A 12,335-nucleotide genomic window follows, 5' to 3' on the forward strand; every position below is an offset into this window, starting at 1 on the left:
GCATCCTAGACCCCCTAAAATCCAGAAAATGTGGGAGGCCCGAAAGATGTGTCACAGAGCTCCAAATGTCCCAAAAATAATCGGCAGCTTGAAAAAGACCTTAATCCGCATTCTAGAACCCTGAAATTCCCAAAAATATTTTCACCCCAAAACAGCCATCTTAGACTCCGGTAGGACCAGAATGTTTGGCAGCCCAAAAAAGCCCTAAAAATGCATCTCAGGCCTCCAAAAATCTACAAAACTTTGGTGCCCTGAAAAAGGCATTTCCAGGCATCCTAGACCCACTAAAGTCCAGAAAATGTTGGCGGCCCGAAATATGTGTCACGGAGCACCAAATGTCCCAAAAACACTGGCAGCCTGAAAAAGACCTTAATCCGCATTCTAGAACCCTGAAATTCCCAAAGATATTTTCGCCCCAAAAAAGCCATTTTAGAGCCCTGTAGGACCAGAATGTTTGGCAGCCCAAAAAAGCCCTAAAATTTCATCTCAGACCTCCAAAAATCTAAAAAACTTTGGAGGCCAGAAAAACGGTGTTTCCAGGCATCCTAGACCCCTTAAAATCCAGAAAATGTGGGTGGCCTGAAAGTTGTGTCACAGAGCTCCAAATGTCCCAAAAAATAATCGGCAGCTTGAAAAATACCTTAATCCGCATTCTAGAACCCTGAAATTCCCAAAAATATTTTCACCCCAAAACTGCCATCTTAGACTCCGGTAGGACCAGAATGTTTGGCAGCACAAAAAAGCCCTAAAAATGCATCTCAGGCCTACAAAAATCTACAAAACTTTGGAGGCCAGAAACATGCGTTTCCAGGCATCCTAGACCCCCTAAAATCCAGAAAATGTGGGCAGCCCGAAAGATGTTTCACAGAGCTCCAAATGTCCCCAAAACATCGACAGCCTGAAAAACACCTTGATCCGCATCCTAGAACCCTGAAATTCTCAAAAATATTTTCAGCCCAAAAAAGCCATTTTAGACCCCGGTAGGACCAGAATGTTTGGCAGCCCAAGAAAGCCCTAAAAATGCCACTCAGGCCTCCAAAAATCTATAAAACTTTGGAACCCCGAAAAAGGCATTTCCAGGCATCCTAGACCCCCTAAAGTCCAGAAAATGTTGGCGGCCCGAAATATGTGTCACAGAGCTCCAAATGTCCCAAAAACACTGGCAACATTAAAAAGACCTTAATCCGCATCCTAGAACCCTGAAATTCCCAAAGATATTTTGCCCTAAAAAAAGCCATTTTAGAGCCCTGTAGGAACAGAATGTTTGGCAGACCAAAAAAGCCCTAAAAATGCATCTCAGGCCTCCAAAAATCTACAAAACTTTGGAGGCCAGAAAAAGGCGTTTCCAGGCATCCTAGACCCCCTAAAATCCAGAAAATGTGGGCGGCCCGAAAGATGTGTCACAGAGCTCCAAATGTCCCAAAAATAATCGGCAGCTTGAAAAAGACCTTAATCCGCATTCTAGAACCCTGAAATTCCCAAAAATATTTTCACCCCAAAACAGCCATCTTAGACTCCGGTAGGACCAGAATGTTTGGCAGCCCAAAAAAGCCCTAAAAATGCATCTCAGGCCTCCAAAAATCTACAAAACTTTGGTGCTCTGAAAAAGGCATTTCCAGGCATCCTAGACCCACTAAAGTCCAGAAAATGTTGGCGGCCCGAAATATGTGTCACGGAGCTCCAAATGTCCCAAAAACACTGGCAGCCTGAAAAAGACCTTAATCCGCATTCTAGAACCCTGAAATTCCCAAAGATATTTTCGCCCCAAAAAAGCCATTTTAGAGCCCTGTAGGACCAGAATGTTTGGCAGCCCAAAAAAGCCCTAAAAATGCATCTCAGACCTCCAAAAATCTAAAAAACTTTGGAGGCCAGAAAAACGGTGTTTCCAGGCATCCTGGACCCCATAAAATCCAGAAAATGTGGGTGGCCTGAAAGATGTGTCACAGAGCTCCAAATGTCCCAAAAAATAATCGGCAGCTTGAAAAATACCTTAATCCGCATTCTAGAACCCTGAAATTCCCAAAAATATTTTCACCCCAAAACTGACATCTTAGACTCCGGTAGGACCAGAATGTTTGGCAGCACAAAAAAGCCCTAAAAATGCATCTCAGGCCTACAAAAATCTACAAAACTTTGGTGCCCAGAAAAAGGCATTTCCAGGCATCCTAGACCCACTAAAGTCCAGAAAATGTTGGCGGCCCGAAATATGTGTCACGGAGCTCCAAATGTCCCAAAAACACTGGCAGCCTGACAAAGACCTAAATCCGCATTCTAGAACCCTGAAATTCCCAAAGATATTTTCGCCCCAAAAAAGCCATTTTAGAGCCCTGTACGACCAGAATGTTTGGCAGCCCAAAAAAGCCCTAAAAATGCATCTCAATCCTCCAAAAATCTACAAAACTTTGGAGGCCAGAAACAGGCGTTTCCAGGCATCCTAGAACTCCTAAAATCCAGAAAATGTGGGCGGCCCGAAAGATGTGTCACAGAGCTCCAAAGGTCCCCAAAACATTGGCAGCCCGAACAAGACCTTAATCCGCATCCTAGAACCCTGAAATTCTCAAAAATATTTTCAGCCCAAAAAAGCCATCTTAGACCATGGTAGGACCAGAATGTTTAGCAGCCCAAAAAAGCCCTAAAAATGTCACTCAGGCCTCCAAAAATCTACAAGACTTTGGAACCCCGAAAAAGGCATTTCCAGGCATCCTTCACCCCCTAAAGTCCAGAAAATGTTGGCGGCCCGAAATATGTGTCACAGAGCTCCAAATGTCCCAAAAACACTGGCAACATTAAAAAGACCTTAATCCGCATCATAGAACCCTGAAATTCCCAAAGATATTTTCGCCCCAAAAAAGCCATTTTAGAGCCCTGTAGGAACAGAATGTTTGGCAGCCCAAAAAAGCCCTAAAAATGCATCTCAGGCCTCCAAAAATCTACAAAACTTTGGAAGCCAGAAAAAGGCGTTTCCAGGCATCCTAGACCCCTAAAATCCAGAAAATGTGGGCGGCCCGAAAGATGTGTCACAGAGCTCCAAATGTCCCAAAAATAATCGGCAGCTTGAAAAAGACCTTAATCCGCATTCTAGAACCCTGAAATTCCCAAAAATATTTTCACCCCAAAACAGCCATCTTAGACTCCGGTAGGACCAGAATGTTTGGCAGCCCAAAAAAGCCCTAAAAATACATCTCAGGCCTCCAAAAATCTACAAAACTTTGGTGCCCTGAAAAAGGCATTTCCAGGCATCCTAGACCCACTAAAGTCCCAAACATGTTGGCGGCCCGAAATATGTGTCACGGAGCTCCAAATGTCCCAAAAACACTGGCAGCCTGAAAAAGACCTTAATCCGCATCCTAGAACCCTGAAATTCCCAAAGATATTTTCGCCCCAAAAAAGCCATTTTAGAGCCCAGTAGGACCAGAATGTTTGGCAGCCCAAAAAAGCCCTAAAAATGCATCTCAGACCTCCAAAAATCTAAAAAACTTTGGAGGCCAGAAAAACGGTGTTTCCAGGCATCCTAGACCCCATAAAATCCAGAAAATGTGGGTGGCCTGAAAGATGTGTCACAGAGCTCCAAATGTCCCAAAAAATAATCGGCAGCTTGAAAAATACCTTAATCCGCATTCTAGAACCCTGAAATTCCCAAAAATATTTTCACCCCAAAACTGCCATCTTAGACTCCGGTAGGACCAGAATGTTTGGCAGCACAAAAAAGCCCTAAAAATGCATCTCAGGCCTACAAAAATCTACAAAACTTTGGATGCCAGAAACATGCGTTTCCAGGCATCCTAGACCCCCTAAAATCCAGAAAATGTGGGCGGCCCGAAAGATGTTTCACAGAGCTCCAAATGTCCCCAAAACATCGACAGCCTGAAAAACACCTTGATCCGTATCCTAGAACCCTGAAATTCTCAAAAATATTTTCAGCCCAAAAAAGCCATCTTAGACCCCGGTAGGACCAGAATGTTTGGCAGCCCAAGAAAGCCCTAAAAATGCCACTCAGGCCTCCAAAAATCTACAAAACTTTGGAACCCCGAAAAAGGCATTTCCAGGCATCCTAGACCCCCTAAAGTCCAGAAAATGTTGGCGGCCCGAAATATGTGTCACAGAGCTCCAAATGTCCCAAAAACACTGGCAACATTAAAAAGACCTTAATCCGCATCCTAGAACCCTGAAATTCCCAAAGATATTTTCGCCCCAAAAAAGCCATTTTAGAGCCCTGTAGGAACAGAATGTTTGGCAGCCCAAAAAAGCCCTAAAAATGCATCTCAGGCCTCCAAAAATCTACAAAACTTTGGAGGCCAGAAAAAGGCGTGTCCAGGCATCCTAGACCCCCTAAAATCCAGAAAATGTGGGCGGCCCGAAAGATGTGTCACAGAGCTCCAAATGTCCCAAAAATAATCGGCAGCTTGAAAAAGACTTTAATCCGCATTCTAGAACCCTGAAATTGCCAAAAATATTTTTGCCCCAAAAAAGACATTTTAGATCCCTGTAGGAACAGAATGTTTGGCAGCCCATAAAAGCCCTAAAAATGCATCTCAGGCCTCCAAAAATCTACAAAACTTTGGAGGCCAGAAACAGGTGTTTCCAGGCATCCTAGACCCCCTAAAATCCAGAAAATGTGGGCGGCCCGAAAGATGTGTCACAGAGCTCCAAATGTCCCAAAACATCGGCAGCCTGAAAAATACCTTAATCCGCATCCTAGAACCCTGAAATTCTCAAAAATATTTTTCCCCAAAAAAGCCATCTTAGACCCTGGTAGGACCAGAATGTTTGGCAGCCCAAAAAAGCCCTAAAAATGCCACTCAGGCCTCCAAAAATCTACAAAACTTTGGAGCCCCGAAAAAGGCATTTCCAGGCATCCTAGACCCCGTAAAGTCCAGAAAATATTGCAGCCCGAAACAAGTGTCACAGAACTCCAAATGTCCCAAAAACATTGCAGCCTGAAAAAGACCTTAATCTGCATCCTAGAACCCTGAAATTCCCAAAAATATTCTTGCCCTAAAAAAGCCATTTTAGAGCCCTGTAGGAACAGAATGTTTGGCAGCCCAAAAAAGCCCTAAAATGCATCTAAGGCCTCCAAAAATCTACAAAACTTTGGAGACCAGAAAAAGGCATTTCCAGGCATCCGAGACCCCCTAAAGTCCAGAAAATGTTAGCGGCCTGAAAGATGTGTCACAGAGCTCCAAATGTCCCAAAAAATAATCGGCAGCTTGAAAAATACCTTAATCCACATTCTAGAACCCTGAAATTCCCAAAAATATTTTCACCCCAAAAGTGCCATCTTAGACTCCGGTAGGACCAGAATGTTTGGCAGCACAAAAAAGCCCTAAAAATGCATCTCTGGTCTCCAAAAATCTACAAAACTTTGGACACACGAAAAAGGCATTTCCAGGCATCCTAGACCCCCTAAAATCCAGAAAATGTGGGTGGCCCGAAAGATGTGTCACAGAGCTCCAAATGTCCCAAAAATAATCGGCAGCTTGAAAAATACCTTAATCCGCATTCTAGAACCCTCAAATTCCCAAAAATATTTTCACCCCAAAACTGCCATCTTAGACTCCGGTAGGACCAGAATGTTTGGCAGCACAAAAAAGCCCTAAAAATGCATCTCTGGTCTCCAAAAATCTACAAAACTTTGGACAAACGAAAAAGGCATTTCCAGGCATCCTAGACCCCCTAAAATCCAGAAAATGTGGGCGGCCCGAAAGATGTGTCACAGAGCTCCAAATGTCCCAAAACATCGGCAGCCTGAAAAATACCTTAATCCGCATCCTAGAACCCTGAAATTCTCAAAAATATTTTTCCCCAAAAAAGCCATCTTAGACCCTGGTAGGACCAGAATGTTTGGCAGCCCAAAAAAGCCCTAAAAATGCCACTCAGGCCTCCAAAAATCTACAAAACTTTGGAGCCCCGAAAAAGGCATTTCCAGGCATCCTAGACCCCGTAAAGTCCAGAAAATATTGCAGCCCGAAACAAGTGTCACAGAACTCCAAATGTCCTAAAAACATTGCAGCCTGAAAAAGACCTTAATCTGCATCCTAGAACCCTGAAATTCCCAAAAATATTCTTGCCCTAAAAAAGCCATTTTAGAGCCCTGTAGGAACAGAATGTTTGGCAGCCCAAAAAAGCCCTAAAAATGCATCTAAGGCCTCCAAAAATCTACAAAACTTTGGAGACCAGAAAAAGGCATTTCCAGGCATCCGAGACCCCCTAAAGTCCAGAAAATGTTAGCGGCCTGAAAGATGTGTCACAGAGCTCCAAATGTCCCAAAAAATAATCGGCAGCTTGAAAAATACCTTAATCCACATTCTAGAACCCTGAAATTCCCAAAAATATTTTCACCCCAAAAGTGCCATCTTAGACTCCGGTAGGACCAGAATGTTTGGCAGCACAAAAAAGCCCTAAAAATGCATCTCTGGTCTCCAAAAATCTACAAAACTTTGGACACACGAAAAAGGCATTTCCAGGCATCCTAGACCCCCTAAAATCCAGAAAATGTGGGTGGCCCGAAAGATGTGTCACAGAGCTCCAAATGTCCCAAAAATAATCGGCAGCTTGAAAAATACCTTAATCCGCATTCTAGAACCCTCAAATTCCCAAAAATATTTTCACCCCAAAACTGCCATCTTAGACTCCGGTAGGACCAGAATGTTTGGCAGCACAAAAAAGCCCTAAAAATGCATCTCTGGTCTCCAAAAATCTACAAAACTTTGGACAAACGAAAAAGGCATTTCCAGGCATCCTAGACCCACTAAAGTCCAGAAAATGTTGGCGGCCCGAAATATGTGTCACAGAGCTCCAAATGTCCCAAACACATTGGCAGCCTGAAAAAGACCTTAATCCACACCCTACGACCCTGAAATTCCTAAAAATATTTTCGCCCCAAAAAAGCCATTTTAGATCCCTGTAGGACCAGTATGTTTGGCAGCCCAAAAAAGCCCTAAAAATGCATCTCACGCCTCCAAAAATCTACAAAACTTTGGTGCCCCGAAAAAAGCATTTCCAGGCATCCTAGACCCACTAAAGTCCAGAAAATGTTGGCGGCCCGAAATATGTCTCACAGAGCTCCAAATGTCCCAAAAACACTGGCAGCCTGAAAAAGATCTTAACCCGCACCCTACGACCCTGAAATTCCCAAAGATATTTTCGCCCCAAAAAAGCCATTTTAGAGCCCTGTAGGACCAGAATGTTTGGCAGCCCAAAAAAGCCCTAAAAATGCATCTCAGGCCTCGAAAAATCTACAAAACTTTGGAGGCCAGAAAAAGGCGTTTCCAATCATCCTAGACCCCCTAAAGTCCAGAAAATGTTGGCGGCCCGAAAAATATGTCACAGAGCTCCAAATGTCCCCAAAACATCGGCAGCCTGAAAAAGACCTTAATCCGCATCCTAGAACCCTGAAATTCACAAAAATATTTTCAGCCCAAAAAAGCCATTTTAGACCCCGGTAGACCAGAATGTTGGCAGCCCAAAAAAGCCATAAAAATGCACTCAGGCCTCCAAAAATCTACAAAACTTTGGAGCCCCGAAAATGGCATTTCCAGGCATCCTAGACCCCCTAAAGTCCAGAAAACGTTAGCGGCCTGAAAGATGTGTCACAGAGCTCCAAATGTCCCAAAAACATTGGCAGCCTGAAAAAGACCCTAATCCACATCCTAGAACCTGGAAATTCCCAAAAATATTTTCGCCCCAAAACAGCCATCTTAGACTCCGGTAGGACCAGAATGTTTGGCAGCACAAAAAAGCCCTAAAAATGCATCTCAGGTCTCCAAAAATCTACAAAACTTTGGACCCACGAAAAAGACGTTTCCAGTCATCATACACCCCCTAAAGTCCAGAAAATGTTGGCGGCCCGAAAGCTGTGTCACAGAGCTCCAAATGTCCCTAAAACATCGGCAGCCTGAAATAGACCTTAATTCGCATCCTAGAACCCTGAAATTCCCAAAAATATTTTCACCCCAAAAAAGACATTTTAGATCCCTGTAGGAACAGAATGTTTGACAGCCCAAAAAAGTCCTAAAAATGCATCTCAGGCCTCCAAAAATCTACAAAACTTTGGAGGCCAGAAACAGGCGTTTCCAGGCATCCTAGACCCCCTGAAATCCAGAAAATGTGGGCGGCCCGAAAGATGTGTCACAGACCTCCAAATGTCCCCAAAACATTGGCAGCCTGAAAAAGACCTTAATCCACATCCTAGAACCCTGAAATTCTCAAAAATATTTTCAGCCCAAAAAAGCCATCTTAGACCCCGGTAGACCAGAATGTTTGGCAGCCCAAAAAAGCCATAAAAATGCCACTCAGGCCTCCAAAAATCTACAAAACTTTGGAGCCCCAAAAAAGACATTTCCAGGCACCCTAGACCCCCTAAAGTCCAGAAAATGTTGGCAGCCCGAAACAAGTGTCACAGAGCTCCAAATGTCCAAAAAACATTGGCAGCCTGAAAAAGACCTTAATCCGCATCCTAGAACCCTGAAATTCCCAAAAATATTTTCGCCCCAAAAAAGACATTTTAGATCCCTGTAGGAACAGAATGTTTGGCAGCCCAAAAAAGCCCTAAAAATGCATCTCAGGCCTCCAAAAATCTACAAAACTTTGGAGGCTAGAAACAGGTGTTTCCCGGCATCCTAGACCCCCTGAAATCCAGAAAATGTGGGCGGCCCGAAAGATGTGTCACAGAGCTCCAAATGTCCCCAAAACATCGGCAGCCTGAAAAAGACCTTAATCTGCATCCTAGAACCCTGAAATTCTCAAAAATATTTTCAGCCTGAAAAAGCCATCTTAGACCCCGGTAGGACCAGACTGTTTGGCAGCCCAAAAAAGAACTAAAAATGCCACTCAGGCCTCCATAAATCTACAAAACTTTGGAGCCCCGAAAAAGGCATTTCCAGGCATCCTAGACCCTGTAAAGTCCAGAAAATGTTGCAGCCCGAAACTAGTGTTACAGAGCTCCAAATGTCCCAAAAACATTGGCAGCCTGAAAAAGACCTTAATCTGCATCCTAGAACCCTGAAATTCCCAAAAATATTCTCGCCCCAAAAAAGCCATTTGAGAGCCCTGTAGGAACAGAATGTTTGGCAGCCCAAAAAAGCCCTAAAAATGCATCTCAGGCCTCCAAAAATCTACAAAACTTTGGAGGCCAGAAACAGGCGTTTCCAGGCATCCTAGACCCCCTAAAATCCAGAAAATGTGGGCGGCCTGAAAGATGTGTCACAGAGCTCCAAATGTCCCCAAAACATCGGCAGCCTGAAAAAGACCTTAATCCACATCCTAGAACCCTGAAATTCTCAAAAATATTTTCAGCCCAAACAAGCCATCTTAGACCCCGGTAGTCCAGAATGTTTGGCAGCCCAAAAAAGCCCTAAAATTGCCACTCAGGCCTCCAAAAATCTACAAAACTTTAGAGTCCCGAAAAAGGCATTTCCAGGCATCCTAGACCCCCTAAAGTCCAGAAAATGTTGGCAGCCCGAAACAAGTGTCACAGAGCTCCAAATGCCCCAAAAACATTGGCAGCCTGAAAAAGACCTTAATCTGCATCGTAGAACCCTGAAATTCTCAAAAATATTTTCAGCCCAAAAAAGCCATCTTAGACCCCAGTAGGACCAGAATGTTTGGCAGCCCAAAAAAGCCCTAAAAATGCATCTCAGGCCTCCATAAATCTATTAAACTTTGGTGCCCCGAAAAAGGCATTTCCAGGCATCCTAGACCCCCTAAAGTCCAGAAAATGTTTCCAGCCCGAAACAAGTGTCACAGAGCTCCAAATGTCCCAAAAACATTGGCAGCCTGAAAAAGACCTTAATCCGCATCCTAGAACCCTGAAATTGCCAAAAATATTTTTGCCCCAAAAAAGACATTTTATATCCCTGTAGCAACAGAATGTTTGGCAGCCCATAAAAGCCCTAAAAATGCATCTCAGGCCTCCAAAAATCAACAAAACTTTGGAGGCCAGAAACAGGTGTTTCCAGGCATCCTAGACCCCCTAAAATCCAGAAAATGTGGGCAGCCCGAAAGATGTGTCACAGAGCTCCAAATGTCCCCAAAACATCGGCAGCCTGAAAAATACCTTAATCCGCATCCTAGAACCCTGAAATTCTCAAAAATATTTTTGCCCCAAAAAAGCCATCTTAGACCCTGGTAGGACCAGAATGTTTGGCAGCCCAAAAAAGCCCTAAAAATGCCACTCAGGCCTCCAAAAATCTACAAAACTTTGGAGCCCCGAAAAAGGCATTTCCAGGCATCCTTGACCCCGTAAAGTCCAGAAAATGTTGCAGCCCGAAACAAGTGTCGCAGAACTCCAAATGTCCCAAAAACATTGCAGCCTGAAAAAGACCTTAATCTGCATCCTAGAACCCTGAAATTCCCAAAAATATTCTCGCCCTAAAAAAGCCATTTTAGAGACCTGTAGGAACAGAATGTTTGGCAGCCCAAAAAAGCCCTAAAAATGCATCTCAAGCCTCCGAAAATCTACAAAACTTTGGAGGCCAGAAACAGGCGTTTCCAGGCATCCTAGAACCCCTAAAATCCAGAAAATGTGGGCGGCCCGAAAGATGTGTCACAGAGCTCCAAATGTCCCCAAAACATTGGCAGCCCGAGCAAGACCTTAATCCGCATCCTAGAACCCTGAAATTCTCAAAAATATTTTCAGCCCAAAAAAGCCATCTTAGACCATGGTAGGACCAGAATGTTTAGCAGCCCAAAAAAGCCCTAAAAATGTCACTCAGGCCTCCAAAAATCTACAAAACTTTGGAACCCCGAAAAAGGCATTTCCAGGCATCCTAGACCCCCTAAAATCCAGAAAATGTTGGCGGCCCGAAATATGTGTCACAGAGCTCCAAATGTCCCAAACACACTGGCAACATTAAAAAGACCTTAATCCGCATCCTAGAACCCTGAAATTCCCAAAGATATTTTCGCCCCAAAAAAGCCATTTTAGAGCCCTGTAGGAACAGAATGTTTGGCAGCCCAAAAAAGCCCTAAAAATGCATCTCAGGCCTCCAAAAATCTACAAAACTTTGGTGCCCTGAAAAAGGCATTTCCAGGCATCCTAGACCCACTAAAGTCCAGAAAATGTTGGCGGCCCGAAATATGTGTCACGGAGCTCCAAATGTCCCAAAAACATTGCAGCCTGAAAAAGACCTTAATCTGCATCCTAGAACCCTGAAATTCCCAAAAATATTCTCGCCCTAAAAAAGCCATTTTAGAGCCCTGTAGGACCAGAATGTTTGGCAGCCCAAAAAAGCCCTAAAAATGCATCTCAGACCTCCAAAAATCTAAAAAACTTTGGAGGCCAGAAAAACGGTGTTTCCAGGCATCCTAGACCCCATAATATCCAGAAAATGTGGGTGGCCTGAAAGATGTGTCACAGAGCTCCAAATGTCCCAAAAAATAATCGGCAGCTTGAAAAATACCTTAATCCGCATTCTAGAACCCTGAAATTCCCAAAAATATTTTCACCCCAAAACTGCCATCTTAGACTCCGGTAGGACCAGAATGTTTGGCAGCACAAAAAAGCCCTAAAAATGCATCTCAGGCCTACAAAAATCTACAAAACTTTGGAGGCAAGAAACATGCGTTTCCAGGCATCCTAGACCCCCTAAAATCCAGAAAATGTGGGCGGCCCGAAAGATGTTTCGCAGAGCTCCAAATGTCCCCAAAACATCGACAGCCTGAAAAACACCTTGATCCGTATCCTAGAACCCTGAAATTCTCAAAAATATTTTCAGCCCAAAAAAGCCATCTTAGACCCCGGTAGGACCAGAATGTTTGGCAGCCCAAGAAAGCCCTAAAAATGCCACTCAGGCCTCCAAAAATCTACAAAACTTTGGAACCCCGAAAAAGGCACTTCCAGGCATCCTAGACCCCCTAAAGTCCAGAAAATGTTGGCGGCCCGAAATATGTGTCACAGAGGTCCAAATGTCCCAAAAACACTGGCAACATTAAAAAGACCTTAATCCGCATCCTAGAACCCTGAAATTCCCAAAGATATTTTCGCCCCAAAAAAGCCATTTTAGAGCCCTGTAGGACCAGAATGTTTGGCAGCCCAAAAAAGCCCTAAAAATGCATCTCAGACCTCCAAAAATCTAAAAAAAACTTTGGAGGCCAGAAAAACGGTGTTTCCAGGCATCCTAGACCCCATAAAATCCAGAAAATGTGGGTGGCCTGAAAGATGTGTCACAGAGCTCCAAATGTCCCAAAAAATAATCGGCAGCTTGAAAAATACCTTAATCCGCATTCTAGAACCCTGAAATTCCCCAAAATATTTTCACCCCAAAACTGTAATCTTAGACTCCGGTAGGACCAGAATGTTTGGCAGCACAAAAAAGCCCTAAAAATGCATCTCAGGC

This window comes from Ambystoma mexicanum, chromosome 7q (assembly GCF_040938575.1).
Source record: "Ambystoma mexicanum isolate Mex_15411 chromosome 7q, UKY_AmexF1_1, whole genome shotgun sequence".
Classification (NCBI taxonomy): domain Eukaryota; kingdom Metazoa; phylum Chordata; class Amphibia; order Caudata; family Ambystomatidae; genus Ambystoma; species Ambystoma mexicanum.